General features: G+C 40.1%; 1 protein-coding gene across 3 annotated transcripts in view; it reads right to left on the reverse strand.

The window, feature by feature from the left end:
• Positions 1-17,195, reverse strand: part of LOC130932113 (retinoic acid-induced protein 1) — a 144,316-nt gene extending 127,121 nt beyond the window's left edge. The window contains exon 1 of one of the 3 annotated variants that reach the window (XM_057861520.1): positions 17,043-17,195. The gene's annotated coding sequence lies outside the window, so the exon portion shown is untranslated. The remainder of the gene's footprint in view (positions 1-17,042) is intronic. The other 2 variants (XM_057861519.1, XM_057861518.1) reach the window with 2 other exon arrangements.
• Between the last annotated feature and the right edge of the window lie 1,120 nt (positions 17,196-18,315).

Here is an 18,315-nt window from a genome sequence, read left to right on the forward strand (position 1 = left end):
GTGCAAAAAAGAGGTGGGGACTGATGGTGGTTGAGGGTCGGATGTGGAAAAGGGGGCGACGAACAGATGTGGGATGAAGATGGGGAGGGAGAGGAAAATTGGAGCGAGCGCCGGCATGAATGTTGACAGAGTGCTGGAGGAGGGAGGGATGAGGAAATGTGGAGGAAAAGCACGAAAGAGGCGAAGGACATTTAGCAGAAGAAGAAGCGTGCGTGAGAGAGAGAAAGACTAGAGAAGCAAAAGAAAGATCCAATCATCAATCAAAGTATTCTCTCTCGAATATCGCTACCAACGACGTTCTCGTCCATTTGTTTCGGATGCCTTTGCTTTATCGCTCCACGTGTGTGTTTAGTGTGTGCATGATGTGTCTGCTTACGTGTGTGTCACAGCGCATAAATAAACAGCTACAAAGATAGCCCAGGGTTTGTTGACTGCGCTGATGTTTAAAAGTGTGCCTGGTTCCGCTCGGCAAAAGCTGGTGACTCAACACCAGTGTGTTAGCACTTTAACTTATTGGCTGCCGTTGACGGCGACAGAAAACCAATCCATTTTGAATGGGAGGGCGGCAGGGATCATTGACGATCATTCGCTGCCAGCCCCTCTCAGTCGAAATGGATTGGACATTTATCGCCATCATTGGCAGTGAATAGGCTAATAGTCAGAGGCTCAACTATAGCACATCAAATAGCGTGATGATCGTTAATAATGACCAAAAAAATGTTATTTCTCTCGATCAGTGGTTCTTAACCTGGGTTCGATCGACCCCAGGGGTTCGATGAGTAAATCTAAGGGTTTCGGCAAAGGAAAGCGAAAGAAACGCTGAGCCCTATTTTGGTACGTTGATTAAATCTAGGCAAAGTGGCTTGTAAGACCAGGTTTTGGACTGGTTTGCTCCCAATTTACAGGCTGAATCCATTTCTTCTAACTGCTAGTCCTCAATCTGATGGGAAGAGGAACTGGTTTGCTCAGTGGAAGGCTGACTCACACTTGGTGTGAGGGAATACAACAGACCAATGGGCAGCATGGTCTCAATTTTTGACCTGTTTATTAAACATGCTATCAAAATGAGAAGATTTTGAACAGGTATTTGCTAAATTATTAGCTTGCTAGGTTAGAAATATCGATTTTGAATTTGAAAAAAAAAGCTTTATTATCGAATTCCGAAGGGTTCGGTGAATCCACATGTGAAACTTGTGCGGTTCAGTATCTTTAGCAAGGTTAAGAACAACTGCTCTAGATATTGTGTAGGAATGCTGGTTAGTAATGATTTTGGTCAAAAGCAGTGACTTTTTGGTCAAAGGTTTTAACATTTGTAAAGTGTCATTTCTAGTGATTTTAGTGATATGTTCAAACATATTAATAATGTATACAGTATGGTGGAAAACACAAAAAAGACTTTAAAAAGTTTCTGCTCTTGCACTCCTCTTTAAAAGAAACTGCAGTATTTTAAGCCAAAACAACTGTTGTGTTTGAAAGAGCAATATGTCTATATGCTGCCATAGCAAATTCGTGGCTCAATAAGCCTCCACACTATTTTGATTGGTCAGTTTTACCCTGGAAACCCCCTTTTACAGACGTCGCGCAACCTCTTTTGTTTCAACCTAGCCATAAAGCGAAGGTAATTAATTATATTTATTATTCAAAATAGCTGTCATTTTTAGCTTAGAATCATTAATTGATGTCTAGTATTTAGTTAAAAAAAAGAAAAAACGACTTTAAAAAATTATTCACTCGCATATTTTAAACTTTTAAACAAATTACGTCACAATGAAAATTCTGGCGTCTGTAAAAAAAGTCACAGCTATTTACCTCATAACTATTGCTTAATTGTTTTTTTTTTTTCTTTGTTACTGTCGCATTTTCCCCGATTTGTTAGATGATAAATAATAGATCCAAAGAAAAAAACATTAAAAATAACGTTTAAAAGGGTAACTATATGAAAAAGAAAATCTCAACCACTCCTTGTTGTCTGCGAATTCTGCATCGCGACCCTTGTTATATCACCATGTTTCACCCATAAAATCTAAAAAAAAAAAAAATCTGGCTGTGGCCATTCACAGCTGTTTCTTGACACTCGGTGATATATGCTACATGGAGTTTTTGGATCGAAACAAGGTAAGAACGCGATAATATCTCGTTAAAATTGTGGCATCTCGCGTGCTCTTGCCTCCAGTTAGGGTTTTGCTGTTTACATTTTTTTTTTTTTTTTTTTTTTTTTTTAATGCCCTCCTGTTCAAAATTTTTCTTCCCCCAGAAAATTGACATTTTAAGCTTTCCAATGATGCATCACACATGAATAGGGAACAATTTTGAAATTTGGCCAAATTGGGGGTCTCAGAGCGGAACTTCAAGTCGCCTGAGTGTTTTCAGCCATGGTTTCAATGTGACAATGGGAAGTTTTTGTACAAAAACAACCACCGCCAATTAAGTTTTTTTTTTTTTTTTTGTGGGTCTGAGAGTCAATGTCGGCTAATAGGTATTTATTCTGTGTGTAGCATTTTATTATGAATGGGGAATTATTTGTATGTTGGAGTTCAATTTGAATGGGAGCCATTGGGGAGTTTTTTTGTGGGTCCAATGATGCTGACCATGGACTGAAAATACCCCAAAGCGTCCAAGATGTGATTTTTTTTTTTTTTTTTTTTCATGACGAGCGAGCAAAACAGTGAGAAGTCGGAACGTTTTTGTTCGTTTTTTTTTTTTTTTTTGTGAGGGCTCTTTTAATATCACCGGTATTTATTGAGAGGTTTTGGTCAGAAATGACAACCTCTTGGTCAAATAGGTGAACATGTATGCAAATATACAAATAATGCAGAATCCTTAAGCCTTTAGTATCCCACTGTTGTGTGTAGTACTGGTGTGTGGTGAGTAATATTATTGCGAAATACTGATCAAAATGCTGCCTGACCACAAATACAAACATTACAACCATGAACCTTCATCCTTCTTGCCCTCCATCTGTCTATCCTCATCCATCTCGCTTGGTTTAACACGACCGTCCATCTACGTCGTTGCTATTCATTCGCTTACAGCAGCAGGTGAGACCTGATGAATACACGCGAGTCCCTTCCGAGTGTACGCGCGCGTGCTTTAGTCATCACGGATTAACGGACGAACGTGGGCGAAGAGTGTGTACGCATCAAAATTCGAGATTGCACGTCGAGGGGTAATTGGTGCAGCTCGACCTGGAATGTGCATGCAAGAACAAACTAAAAAAAAATTGAAAGGTAGTGATGGGAAAAAACTGAAAGCACAAACTAGCCTAGAAGCTCTATAATTGATGATAGGAAATTGGAATTGGATTAAAAAGTGAAGCTTATCCTCTCTGAGCCTCAGGTGAGCATTTCCTGCATGACTGTGTGTGTGCGCATGTGCACGCCCCCCCCCCTCGCTCGGTCAGCCGATAGACATCAGAGAGGTCATTAGCATCCCGGCCCGTCTGCCCGCACCCCCCGCCATGTTTTCCGGGCAGGAGAACAGTCTAGCAATTACCCGTGTGGCGACAACAGCCCGCGCGAGACGCACCTCGACGCTTCCAGATCGCCCGCCAACACCGAGTGGGCCTCTGACGTCTTTGCTGCCGCTTGTTTGTGTGTTTGCCTCCCTGTGTCGTCGAGGCTTTGGTTAATTCAGCAGAACTCAGCGTGTGTTGTGCGGTTCGCTTTGTGCTCGATGTGTGTGTTCATACGTGTTTGTGTGTATGGGGGCTGACATGTTTATATAGGTCAGCCTACCATATCAAAATAAGGCAAACGAGAGAAACGGAAGAAAGCGTGCCGATCAAATGAAGTGTTTCTGGAGAATATCGCATATTTTTCTTACTATTTGATACTACTTTCCCTCTCTTAATTGGAACCCTCCGGCTTCAATAAGGAAGCAGCTTATTTATGGATTTTTACTGCCCGGAGCATCGTGGTGACGTTATCTCTTTGAGTGCCTTCAAATTCTCTTAACTAGTAGCACATGTTTAGCCAACAACACTATGCAATACTTGCTGTAAAAGCATGCTTGGAGAGCATTGTTGTTGTTTTTTTGCTACGTTTTTGTGAATAGGCAAGTTATCTACAGGTAGATGGATGGATGGATGGATCCCATCTGAAGGCGCACTGCTCCACTGTTTTTATTGATATCTTGTTCACCTACCTAATCCTACTTGTACTCATGTCGGTGCCTCTATGGATGGATGGGTACTGACTTCTTGTTAAGAGAAGAACCTTGGTACTAGAGATGTCCCGATCGATCGGCATCCCGATCAATCGGGTCCGATCACGTCAATTTCAAAGTATCGGAATCGGCAAAAAAATATCAGCCAAGCCTTTTTTTAATCTATATATATTTTTTAATTAAATCGTTTTTTAATTGTATTTAACGTTAGACATAATATGTTACACTCATCCAGAGTCTTTAGTTTAGGCTTAAGGTAGAGTTATCAAATTTATCCCGACAATGGCAGTAATTAATTAAAAAAACAAAAAAGGAATCACGTTAAAATATTTAAAGCAATTAATGCATGCGATGCACGACCCACTCACGCATTGTCGCGCAAGCTGTAATGGTGCCGTTTACCTATATAGAGAGATAAAAGGCAGCGTAAAATGAGTAGAGTGAATTTTAGCAGCCTTTTACAATCCCTCTTCCTTCACCGTTAGAAATATCATGGGAAGCAATGTGGGGAAGCATGGTAACAATTGATCTTTTTCTTAACACCTTATGTTATTTCCCAACACAGAGAAAATATATCAATTGGTAGCACAACGCACAGTCATGGTTCCACTTCCCATCATGCATTTGGGTTGAATGGCTGCAGTATCATTTACTGAAAGCTCAACAAATACTCTAGATGGCAATATTTAGTCACAATATACAAAGTCACAAGTCTTTCTATCTGTGGATCCCTCTCACAGAAAGAATGTTAATAATGTAATTGCAATCTTGAGGATTTATTGTCATAATAAACAAATACAGTACTTAGGTACTGTTTGTTGAATGGATATATTCGTCCGAGTTTTATTCTTTTTTTTCTTAATGCATTGCCAAAATGTATATGATCGGGAAAAATTATCGGGAATGATTGGAATTGAATCGGGAGCAAAAAAAAGCAATCGGATCGGGAAATATCGGGATTTGCAGAGATACTCAAACTAAAACGATCGGGATCGGATCGGGAGCAAAAAAACATGATCGGAACAACCCTACTTGGTACCACTACAGAAGAATGATTTAAAGCTAACCATAGATGGTTTGATGCATATAAAAGAAAAGACCAAAAAAGACAAAACTGCTATGCTAGCATGCTACTAGACGAGTTCATTAGACACAAAAGGGCCTTTTTTTAGCGACAAAGGCTCCGTCAGATGCGTCGTGCCATTACATCCGCGGTGGGTAGTAACACGTTACATATACTCAGTTGCATGAGTAACATTTTGAGAAAAATGTACTTTTAAGAGTAGTTTTACCAAGTCATACTTTTTACTTTTACTGAGTTGTTGTTAAGAGAAGAACCTTGGTACCACTACAAAAGAATGATTTAAAGCTAACCATAGATGGTTTGATGAATATAACAGTAAAGACCAAAAAAGACAAAACTGCTATGCTAGCATGCTACTAGACGAGTTCATTATCATTAGACACAAAAGGGCCTTTTTTAGCGAAAAAAGGCTCCACCAGATGATTGGTGCCTTCCATCAGAGCTAGGTAGTAAAATGTTACATATACTCAGTTACATTTACTTGACTAACATTTTGAGAAAAATGTACTTTTGAGAGTCGTTGTACTAAGCCATACTTTTTACTTTTGCTTGAGTAGATTTGTGAAGGAAAAAACGCTACTCTTACTCTGCTACTTTGGGCTGCACAGTGTCGTTACATTTTTCCTCTTCTACATATTAGATTTATTTATTTTTCGTCAGTGATGCCAAAAGTAGCTCTACCAATTTCACCATTGAGACGTCGCAACAATAATCACATGACTCCATTATACCAATCAGACGCAAGCTTGCCATTCTATGATCATGCCAGCTTGTTCATTCACGTGGCGTTTTTAAATCACCGTAAAAATTAAAGAATTTGATACAAAGCAGCGCCCTCAACATGACTCAAAGGCGTGGATTTTAACCTCTCTCCCAGTTTTTATTTGGCACTGACTGACCACGGAAAACTGGAGATATAATCCTTTTAATTTCATAATAAGAACTATAAAGGAACTATTCACTATTCAAACTCGCAACTATTTTCTCCACTAGAGAGCACTCATGCTCTTTGGACGAATAATACTTCATTTCTGTCATTTTTTTTCTCTCGCTGGAATTCAATGATTTTTGTATTTCTTTGGCTTAATGTTATTTTGTAATGGGTTATTGCACAGTATCATTATAACAACAGTTCATATAGATAACTTTGTACTGAGGAAAAAAACAAAAAAACAAAAATGTAAGCAGTTACTCACAACGTTACTTATTACTTGAGTATATTTTTTGGATGAGTACTTCTACTTTTACTTGCGTAATATTATTTTGAACTAACGCTACTCTTACTTGAGTAAAATTTTTGGCTACTCTACCCATCTCTGCATTAAAAAAAAATAAAGTTAAGGTTAGCCATAAGTGCCTTGACAGATTTTCAAAGAATGGATGTCCACCATACTGCTATGCTATGGTTAGTGCAGAAAATCATTAGCTCTGAGTTCATCAAGCACGACAGGGACTTCAAGAGTACTTTGGCCGCAGCAAGTTAAGAAGTCAAGGTCAAGTGGAATTAATTTTTTTCCTACTTTTTAATGGTATACCGTAAGAATGCTATTTATAGACCGTGTGTCGCCATCTTAACCCGAAAGTGGGTCAACATAGACACGCCCTCGCATACAACTCATGTTATTACTTCTTTTTTCTGCCGATAATCTTTCAAAACAGAACATGCCGAGTAAACTCTGCTGCAATGGAACTTGTAGAAACGACTCTAGACATGACGATGTATGAAGGATGTTTTCTTCATACTTTTCCCGAAGCCAAAAACTCTGAAGAAAAAATCTTAAGAATGGATCAGCTTGTGCGGACGTCAAAAGACCAGTTTAACACCGGCAAGGTGAAGCCATTCAGCTTCATATGCCGCAAACATTTTGTTGGGGGCCATGGTCCTACAGAGGACTAAGAGTTAAGCCATTTTGATATTTTTACTTATTTTTTAGCGTGGCGTTTTGCCGCAATACTTCTGCCTGGCAATGAATGAATGACCTGGAAAAAATTAAAATGGTATCTGACTGCCACTGTTACCTTTTCTGTTGTAAAAAAAAAACAACTTTAGTAAGGGGGAAGTGTAAATAAATTATAGAATTAAGATTTTTTTATTAATGAAAAAAATTTAAAGTGTTCGTTGGCTGTCACTGGGTAGCATTTGCGATCGCTACACAAAAATAACAATATAAATTGCCCCGAAGAATGGTCAGAGACATAAGACAACCAGAGGATATTACATATAAGATAGACAGGGCATACGGTGGTAAAGGATAAATGGTTAAAACAGGAGAATGTCATTGTCAGTGGCGTAAGGCAATGCACACAAGAAAAAGGTGTCGATAAAAAAGCTACCTCTCTGGATCAGGTCGGCTCTTTTTCCCGTCTTTTTCAGCCCTCAACACTCAAGCTCATAAGCGTATTTAAGGTGGGGGGGGGGGGGGGGGGGGCACCCCGGTGTCCGAAAATTGTCATTGCATGCAATTGACTTTCCTATATATATATATATATTTATAAGGTGTAAAGCAATAAAACTGCAACAAAAATTAATGAAATGAACGAAATATTTTTTTTTATAATGGGTCAAAATTATTTTTCAAGCACCTTTGCTTTGCATATAATTTTCCAGCAAAAATAAAAAATAAAAAAATTTAAAAAATATTTTAAAAAATTATTTTTTTCTTTGATTGAAAATATTTTTTTAATTTTTTGACTGAATAATAAGAACAAAATTGTCCTAGCCAAAATGTGGCCCAAAAACAAATCAAGATTACTTCAATCAAAAAAGTTGCTTCAATCATAAAAACAACCTTGACTTTAATCCCCCCCCCCCAAAAAAAAAAAAAATCAATCAAAGAAAAATAGCTTGCACGTGTATTTTTCTTTAGTTTCAAATTTATTTTTGCATTCAAACACATTTCTTAATTTTATATAATATTAATCTTATTTTTGGTTGAATAATAAAGACACAAATCTACCTCCATATGGCTCCGCCCAGGGGATTCAATTTTTGACTCGGGTAACTACATTGGCACGACACCGGCGGGCGTACCATATTCAATGGATGACGATCTTGGCAAAAAGTATTGCCTAAGCAACCTGATTTAGAATTCCCCTCAAGAATGATGGAAAAACAATGCTCATTGTCAACTTATTATTATAAATATTCTTGTAAGTTAATTTTATTGTTGACACTGCGTTTCGGGATCATCAACATGTTGTGCGCCCCCTGCCCCAAAAGTCAAACTCCGCGTATGCTCAAGCCATCTCTTTAACTGAACATTTGGGATGTTCTTCCACATTCCACATCTTTACCAGTGAATTTGGCACCAGGGACATCATTTTCAGACAGAATGGGTATTTTTAGCTCAGTAAACATCTCATTCGTACACTATTTCCATGCATATACTATTAGGAACAAACGGGAGGTTGACCCACCTAGCAACAATGGCTAATGTCATGAATATTAATGAGCAAAAGTGACGTGTTGCTTGCGGTACACCATTGTAATGACCTGGTTCTTAAAGTTAGGCATTTTGTGATTTCAGACTGGCTGTGAACATACCAGTGTGTTTGTCAATGTAAATATCCAATATTAAAGCATGAACACCTGCGGTTTATAGTCAGTCAGGTACGCTGTATATGTGCATTTTTTAATTGAATTTTGTTAAATATGTGTTGGTGCGGCTTATAGTCACATGCGGCATATAGTGCTGAATTTCCGGCCCACTCTCCCTTTCTGATCACACAATTTGCAGCCCTTCATTCACTTCCTTTCCTGGCTTGCTCGCCCGCACACCTGCTGGCCATGCAGCGCGGTTGCTATGGAAGCTAATTCACAGGCGCTGAGCTCGCTTTGCGTCCGTTGCGCGGAGGCAGTTGACCAAAACGCGCACGCTTATGCTGTATGAGCACAGCCTAGCAACATCACCACTCACTATGATCGTCTTTCAGTGCCACTGACGGCGATAGACGTCCAATATGTTTTAAACCGATAACAGGCCCTCCCAGTCAAATTTGATTGGATGGCCATCTCTACACGATTTGAATCTTTTCCCAGGACAGAAAAGGACTTGTATTTTGTGATTTGTCTTGGGAGAATTTTTTGTTTTGTTTATATGAGGTCAGCACGCCGAATCTCAGATCTCTACATGTGTTGTCATGGGCTGTTTGTTGTTGTTATTGTTGTCGTGTTCTCTTTTGGATTTTTAGTCTGTCTCTTCTTGTCCTCTCCTCATGGTACCTCTTCAGTTACGTAACCTCAGCAGGTGTTTAAAGACGCAGGCGGTGAGTAGGTAGGTGGGCAGAAAACTTTTTTCTCAAATGCTAAAATGTTAAACCCAGAATGATATAAGAGGACATAACGTTTTTATGCATAGAACATAGAACTACCCCATAGAACTAATGAGAGGCGTGCGAAATTTCCGATTCTTAGATTATTCGCGATTCGGCCTTGGAAGATTCGAGAACAATTCATAAACATCCAAATTCCGATTATTGAATTATACCAGATGAAACGGAAGTAAAACACAGTCAGCGCGGTCTTTGGGACGCAATGAGGAACGGACCGCGAGTAAATATCATGTTCAACTCATGCCGCTAGATAAAAAAACAATCATACCTGACTGCGGCCGACAGCCGCTACAAACAACGCCCAGTTGCTAGTTGCTACAAACATACGGCTACAGTAGATATCATATATATGTAGAACTAGATGCAAAATGACAGACGATGGCGGTGTTAGAACATGTATCATGAACCGAGATGCGAAATGACAGACTTTCCGGCATTTGTAAACAGCCGCCATCTTAAAGCAGTACTAAAGCAGTGACTTCTCTAGAAGGCTCTGTTGTAGTGAACCTAATTAACTTTTTATCTAAAATACTCCTAAATCGGCAGAATCTTGTCTTGAATCTATCTTTAAATGATGAAATTGTTTTGACAAAAGTAGACAGAAGGGAAATTATGGAATAACGGAAGCAATTTTAATAACTGTAACGGTTGACTTACAACATTAAATTAATTGAATGTAGTTTATTTTTGTATATTTGTTTACTGTTATATGTTAACTTGATACTGAAATAGTAGTTTGGTTTAGCCTGAGAGGATTTTTGAACAATTTTGGAACTAAGGTACAAAACATAAAAAAATAAAAAAAGGAGGGGGGGTGCATCAATAATCGTTTTATAATCGAATCGGAGCCTCTGAATCATAATCGTAATCTAATCGTAAGGTGCCCAAAGATTCCCAGCTCTAGCACTAATACAGGTAGTCCCCGGGTTACGATGTACCCGACTTATGTGATTTTGACTTTACGACGTTGGAATCTCGTCCGCAGTTTTGTCTCCAGTCGTTTTTTTTTTTCTTTTAAATGTGTAACAGTGTTTCATACGCCAGCTTTCAGCATTGATAGTAGGTACAGCATGTTATTTGTCATTTAATTTGATCATTTATTAAATCTAAATGGTTGCTCAAGAAGGCAGAGAAATGTGTTAGCGTGTTAGCCTGCTATTAGCCAACTAGCTTATTGAGCAGCGTTCCTTTTCACCGTTGGACCGGTGCCACTAATAGCTGCCATTTTTATTGTTGAATAGCCCAAGATTTGGACCTTAAAGCAACACTTGGTAACTTTTCAGTTTTAGTCAATTTTAGCGACACCGGTGGACAAAAGTGGTAGTTTTTTGCCTTAAGAAAGACTGCGTTTCCAATGAAGACCAGTCCCACACAGGACAATCCCACCCGAACTCATCAGCGCTGACGAGTTTGGTTGGGGGGGTGTCGGGGGGGTCACGCCAGTAAGTGAAAGCCGGGCCAATGTTTATTTTGTATATCCTGGTAGCCGCCCTTTCTTTTTCTTCCTCAGATAAAACTTTTTGTCTCTGTTGCTCTGCCATCTATGCAGAATTCGCGCGGAAGCGTTAGCATCGCCTTCTGTCTTAATAATGAATGGGGAAAGGGGGAAATTACGTATGCCAGAAAGCAATCACCACATTTGTAGTTTCTTTTTGTGTGTTGCAGGGTTCCTGCCACCCTCTTCAATGTTAATTAGTGCCGGTGAAACCGATACAGAAACCCTCAAGATATAAAAGAGGTGTCATTCAACTAGTTTTCAGTTGACACATCATCACAAATGTTATGAAAATATTTCATAAAGGTTGAAAAATTACCTAGTGTTGCTTTAATTCACCTATTGTGCAGCCATTGAGGTATGTTTTTGTAAGCAAACATGTCTCTATTAATTTACCTTATAGCATTATTGTACGCTCTTTGTCATTATTGTATTTAATTTTCTAATTGTGCGTTCATAATTTGATGGTGACAAATTAACAAATGTCAGTTGTAAGAAGAACTATGATGTGATCGATGTTACCGGCGGTAAGTAATATCGATCGATCTTATTTTTTATTTTATTTTATTAATATGACATATGATACTTGTTTTTGGATGGTTATTTTGAGATTTTGGGGGTATTTAGGGATACTTAAAGGGTTACTTACGACTTATGCGGAGATTCGGGTTACGTCGCCAGCGTAGGAACGGAACTCATTCGTAACTCTGGGACTACCTGTGGTTTGTGGCAACCCTAATTACAAATAAAACATTCATGCCTATTATATAAGTTTAAAGTTTTTTAAAGAATAGAGCCAATACCTGATTAAACTAAGAAATCACAACTCAGTGTAACAAGAAAATATCGATATCAGCCTTCCCAGTCCAACTGGTTTGGATGTCTAAAGCCGTCAATGATAATAAAGAAATAATCCCTCGCTGACAAACATCCTGTTTCACCAAAATTAACACGTTATTATATAAAAATTAATTATTAAGTAGTTTTAAAAAAGACATGTTGAAAGAAACTCCCAGCTGCATCTTTGCCTCACAAAGGCACGTTTCTTAGCCTCATCTTGTTCATTAAACCCTAATGAGACACATTTGATCAGAAACTCCTCATTAAGCAGAGATGGCCCTAAACACCGCTGGATGCCAGTTTTTCTCTCCGCATCTATTAGCGGCACCATTCCGAAGCGTTGTAATTCCCAGCATGCTTTGCAAGGAAGGATAAGCACGACAAAAAAAGCAAAAAAAAGAAGCCCACTCCAATTGGACACGAAACGATTACGGGAGACTTGACTTTGTCCCTGCAAAATGAGGACTACCTGGAAGGCGGCGGAATTACGGCGGCGATATTAATTTGGCTTGGGCCACTTTGCGGCATCCTCCCAACCAGCACTAAGCACCTCCAATCAAACAAGCGCCACGCTGGAAGCAGCATACAAATGAGCTTCTGCTCATGCTTCCTCTCTTTCTGTCTCCATCCCTCTAAACGTTCACGCTTAAATGTTTTGCATCCAGAGGATGGAGTGCGTCAAAAATAAACTAGTTGTACTAAAATATTGGGACGCAACTCCTCATCATTTGCAGTAACCCTCTCATCTATCACGGAATCTTTTTTTTCTCGTTAAATCTCGTGATACTACTTTGTTATGCCTTCAGTTAATCTTGAGTGCAATTTCACACACAACTCTGTTTACTTTAAATTTATTAATAAAAAGAAATGAAAGGATATGTTTACCTTTTTAATGTATAGTTTTAAGTTCTGTATTTTCCGCACTATAAGGCACATCGGGGTATAAGGCGCACCTTCAATGAATGGCCTATTTTAAAACTGTTTTCACACAAAGGGCGCACCACATTATAAGGAACAGTAGTAGTAGTAGTAGTAGTAGTAGTTGTTGTAGTGGTGATGGTTGGGGTTGCGTTATATATCCAGTAGGTTGTGTTGCGCTAAAGAGAACGTCATACCATGATTAACCTGTATTGATCCATATATAGTCGCTGACAAAAGTCTTGTCGCATATCCATTTTGTAGAAACAATTGCTAATAACCTGACTTTTAATAATTCGGTTGGTTTCAGAAATGGCTCATATGAAAGCTAGGACCCTCCCATATGATGTTGAATGTACAAAAATATATTTGTTTCACTGAAAAAAGATTGATCATTTAATGAAGACATAAAGGTCAAATTTTGGCAAGACAAAAGTTTTGTCGCCTACAGAAAATAGTGTGAAAATTGAACAAAAAATGTACTTCAAATACAAAAATATGTTACATAACATAAGCAAATTAAGTAGTGGTGCTGTGAGATCCGAATTTAATATTTTGTATGACTTTTATTGGCTTCGGCAAGGATTCATACAATTTATTGATGAAGTCATCAGGAACATCAAAGAAAGCAGTTTTGAATGCCTCCCAGAGTTCATCAACATTCTTGGGTTTCGTCTTCCATGCTTCCTCTTTCATCCTACCCCAGACATGCTCAATGATGTTCATGTCTGGTGACTGGGCTGGCCAGTTCTGGAGGATCTTGATCTTCTTTGCCTTGAGGAACTTTGAGGTAGAGATTGAAGTACGCGATGGAGCGCCATCCTGCTGCAGAATTTGTCCCTTTGTATGGTTAGAAATGTAATGTAAGAGGCGGCTAAGATTTGTTGATATTTCAGACTATTTATGTTGCCTTCCACCCTGCAGATCTCTCGCACACCCCTATACTGGATGAAACCCCAGACCATGATTTTGGTAATGATGTAACCACCAAACCTCACTGTTTTCTGAGTGAATCTCTGATCCATGCGGGCTTCAGTAGGCCTCCTGCAATATTTGTGGCGACTGTGGTGTAATTCAATGGAAGATTCATCTGAAAAACCCACCTTTTGCCACTCCTCCAGCGTCTATCCTTTTGACAGGCTGTGGGCCTTGGCACATGCCACACATTTTTTAAATTGTCTGCACCCTGAGAGATAGATAGTCTGAAATATCAACAAATCTTAGCTGCCTCTTACATTCCTAACCATAAAAAGGGACAAATTCTGCAGCAGGATGGTGCTCCATCGCATACTTCAATCTCTAGCTCAAAGTTCCTCAAGGCAAAGATAAGCGACAAGACTTTTGTCAGGGGCTGTATAAGGTGCATTGGACTATAAGGCACACTGTCTGCTTTTGAGAAAATGGGAGGCGCTTAGGTGCGCCTTATAGTGCGGAAAACACAATGCAATTTTAATTTTCTACCATGTTTTTAATGTATCATGTGCATTTACTAAATTTATTGTACTTATATATTGTATTCATTTAAAATATTTTAAAATGTTTTTTTAACTGGGTGATCTATTTAAAATTTGTATTTATTGTTATTGTTATTTTTATTTTACTTAAAAAAACTTTTTGAAGTTGACCACTCGTGCAGCACACTATTTCCTTTGAAACTACATTTGACTAGAGAGGAGCCCTCAATTTCAAATGAATTTGGACGTCTATTGCTGTCAATGACAGTCAATGAGTTGAAAACCCATGAAAATTGTGGATTTTGTCACAAAAATGACGTACTGTGCTGCTTTTTCTTACAAATGTAAATCTTGCATCATGGACTTCATAATGATATTGACGGACACGGGGCCAATTAATAGGGGGCCTATCTCCGTCTGAGCTGACCGAGTGGAAACACAGACAAAGAGCTTTTTACGTTGAAAATTCTTGTGAATAAATGCTTAAAACCCTGAATTCTTTATATGGACGTAAAACAGTCTCGATTGTTGGTTAAAAGCAAAAAAAACAGACAGTTAGCATTTATTTTACGTAAATATGTCGAATGTGCTGCTAGTCATTAAGTCACTGTGGCGCTGCCTTGTCACCACAAAGAGCTTTTTACGTTGAAATTCTTGTGAATAAATGCTTAAATCCCTGAATTCTTTGTAGATATGGATGTAAAACAGTCTCGATTCTTGGTTAAAAGATAAAAAACTGGGTAGTTAGCATTTTTTTTAATGTAAATATGTCTAATGTGCTGCTAGTATTTAAGCCACTGTAGTCCCGCCTTATCACCACAAAGAGCGTTTTCCGTTGAAAAATCTTGTGAATTAATGCTTAAATCCCTGAATTCTGTATAGATATGGACGCAAACAGTCTCGATTCTTTGTTAAAAGAGCAAAGAACCAGGCAGTTAGCATTTATTTTACGTAAATATGTCAAATGTGCTGCTAGTCTTTAAGCCACTGTGGCGCCGCCTTGTCAGCACAAAGAGCTTTTTATGTTGAAATTCTTGTGTATAAATACTTAATTCCCTGAATTCTTTATATATATGGATGTAAAACAGTCCCGATTCTTGATTAAAAGCAAAAAACCCCGTGCAGTCAGCATTTATTTCACGTGAATATTGCTAACTATGACGCCAATGTCGTCGCGGCTAATTTCTCTCATTGTTTTTTTTCAAAATGCATGCATGGTATGAAAAATAAAATAATTACCTAGAATCGTTGAACAAATGACTCCTGAGACAATCCTTCCTGTTCGTATGCAGTACAGTTTTCGTACTTTTTCAACCTAAATCTGGTGTTAGACCGCTGCGTGCGTGTGTTTGAGAATAACTCCTCTTGATGTGGGCAGGCCCCCTACTTTTAGGCGTGGAGTGTGACCCGTCAATATAATCATGAAGTCTATGCTTACATAACCAAACTAGCTCAAAACACATCAAATCACCTTTCCTCTATTCAAATGAAAGGCAGAACAATGTTTAACACTATTCAAATAGATTTAACATCTATCGTTGTTAATGGCAATGAAAGATTCAAATTTAGAAAATGTTACTTGACTACATTTGCTACTCATAAGACACTCAAATCACCTTGTCACATGCATACAACTGAATGGTAGTCCCATTAATTGGTCCCAGCAGAACTTCTACGCTTCCTCCTACTCGTTCCAGTTAACTGACCGGCTGCCTTTGACGGTTTTCGATGTTCAATCCATTTCGAATGATCACTCCCAGGTCGAATGGATTGGACGTCTATCGCCGTCACAGGCAATACAGGTACTCTGGCCTCATTCATTAACGTCCGCGATATCAGCGCCCGCTGCTTCTCTTTAATGAGCGACATTTTCCTCTCCAATAAACCCCCGCAATCGTAAATACCACGAGCCTCCGGGGCAATTAGGCGGGCTTGTGGCGCGGTTCTCATAAACGCACAAACCGCAGTAATGACGGCGATCTAGTTAAAAAAGGTAAAAATGGTGAAAACTAAGCACACGTCAACCTGATCCTCTCCTCCGCCTATATTCATGATAATCAGCCTCCTTTCATTGTATTGCATCATGCAGGAAACCCAATTTCAGACGCAAAGGGGTGTTGGAGTTATAAAGCGCAAAACTTCTGAGAGAATGTTAACATGCGTACGCCAAAGAGAAATAGTTGAGTCAGCCATAACTCTGCGATCAACCGAAAACATGATGAAGTGGGATGACGTCAAGATCCATCACTCGGACCTGAGCGTTGTCACCATCTTTCAAGACGCACACACGCACACCTCTCTCCCTCTGAATGTCCCCGGGGCGAGCGAGCATCGTTCAAGTCAGCGGTGACACTGCAGTCTTCCTTTTAATGGGACATGCACTCGCGCACTGGAGGACCGTAAAATCCAAGACAAGCAGCATGTATAAGAAACTACGACAGAAATGGGAAAAAGATGCCGACAAAGTCATATTGACTGAACACAGATGAGTGTGTCCTTATACGCGATCGTAAACTGCTTGCAGTGACACACCGGTGCGCTTTCTATTTTGGGGTCAGCATGCAAGTCAAACGCCAAAGTTGCGCGTCACTCACGCTCTTTTTACTCATGGGAGGGATCTGCAGTCGGAGCCCGATTTCGTCTATTGAGCGAACGCACTCCCACAAGCAAGAGCGCAGATGTGTCATCCAAAAACAGAAGGTAGGAAGGGAAGAAGGTGGGAAGGCAGGAAGGAAGGAAAGAATAAGCGCTATACCTGGGTCGGCGGTGGTCCGCACTTTCCCTCCGCTGCTCCTGGTGCTGCGTGCCCGCGCGTCCGTGCTCGTCCTCCTCTGGCGAGGCTGCGATGAGCTGAGACGGGCGTCGCGTCTAGCGGCCGGCGGAGGCTCCGTTCGCCTTGACGGCTGAGACTGACTGCATATGGAAACGCAACAGACACAACAAGCCTCTCTCTCTCTCTCTCTCTCTCTCTCTCTCTCTCTCTCTCTCTCTCTCTCTCTCTCTCTCTCTCTCTCTCTCTCTCTCTCTCTCTCTCTCTCTCTCTCTCAAAAACACACACACACGCTCGCTCTCTCACTGTATACTACCTGTCCCCCCCTTTAATACGCTCTCCCCCTCTCTATAACTCTCTCTCTCTCTCTCTCTCTCTCTCTCTCTCTCTCTCTCTCTCTCTCTCTCTCAAAAACGCACACCCTCACTGTATACTACCTGCATGTCCCCCCCCTTCAATACGCTTTCCCCCTCTCCATTACTCTCTCTCTCTCTCTCTCTCTCTCAAAAACACACCCTCACTCCCTCACTGTATACTACCTGTCCCCCTCCTTCAATACGCTTTCCCCCTCTCCATTACTCTCTCTCTCTCTCTCTCTTAAAAACACACACCCTCACTCCCTCACTGTATACTACCTGTCCCCCCCTTCAATACGCTTTCCCCCTCTCCATTACACTCTCTCTCTCTCTCTCTCTCTCTCTCTCTCTCTCTCTCTCTCTCAAAAACGCACACCCTCACTCCCTCACTGTATACTACCTGTCCCCCCTTCAATATGCTTTCCTCTCTCCATTACACACACTCTCTCTCTCTCTCTCTCTCTCAAAAACACTCACCCTCACTCCCTCACTGTATACTACGTGTCCCCCCATTCAATATGCTTGCCCCCTCTCCATTACACACTCACTCTCTCTCTCTCGCTCTCTCTCTCGCTCTCAAAAACACACACCCTCACTCCCTCACTGTATACTACCTGTCCCCCCCTTCAATACGCTTCCCCCCTCTCCATTTCTCTCTCTCTCTCTCTCTCTCTCTCTCTCTCTCTCTCTCTCTCTCTCTCTCTCTCTCTCCCCCCTCTCTCCACCTCTCAAACACATACTCTGTCTCTCTGCCCCTCCTTTCACTCCCTCTGTCTTGCACACACACACTTCCTCTCAATTGCTACTCGCGTTTAGTCTCTGACATTCTACCCTATCTCAGTATTTAACTCTACATTTCTCTACTCCTCTCTTTTTTCTCTCCCTTTCCGCATCCCTCCATA

The sequence above is a fragment of the Corythoichthys intestinalis genome, chromosome 16 (genome assembly GCF_030265065.1).
Source record: "Corythoichthys intestinalis isolate RoL2023-P3 chromosome 16, ASM3026506v1, whole genome shotgun sequence".
Taxonomy (NCBI): Eukaryota; Metazoa; Chordata; class Actinopteri; order Syngnathiformes; family Syngnathidae; genus Corythoichthys; species Corythoichthys intestinalis.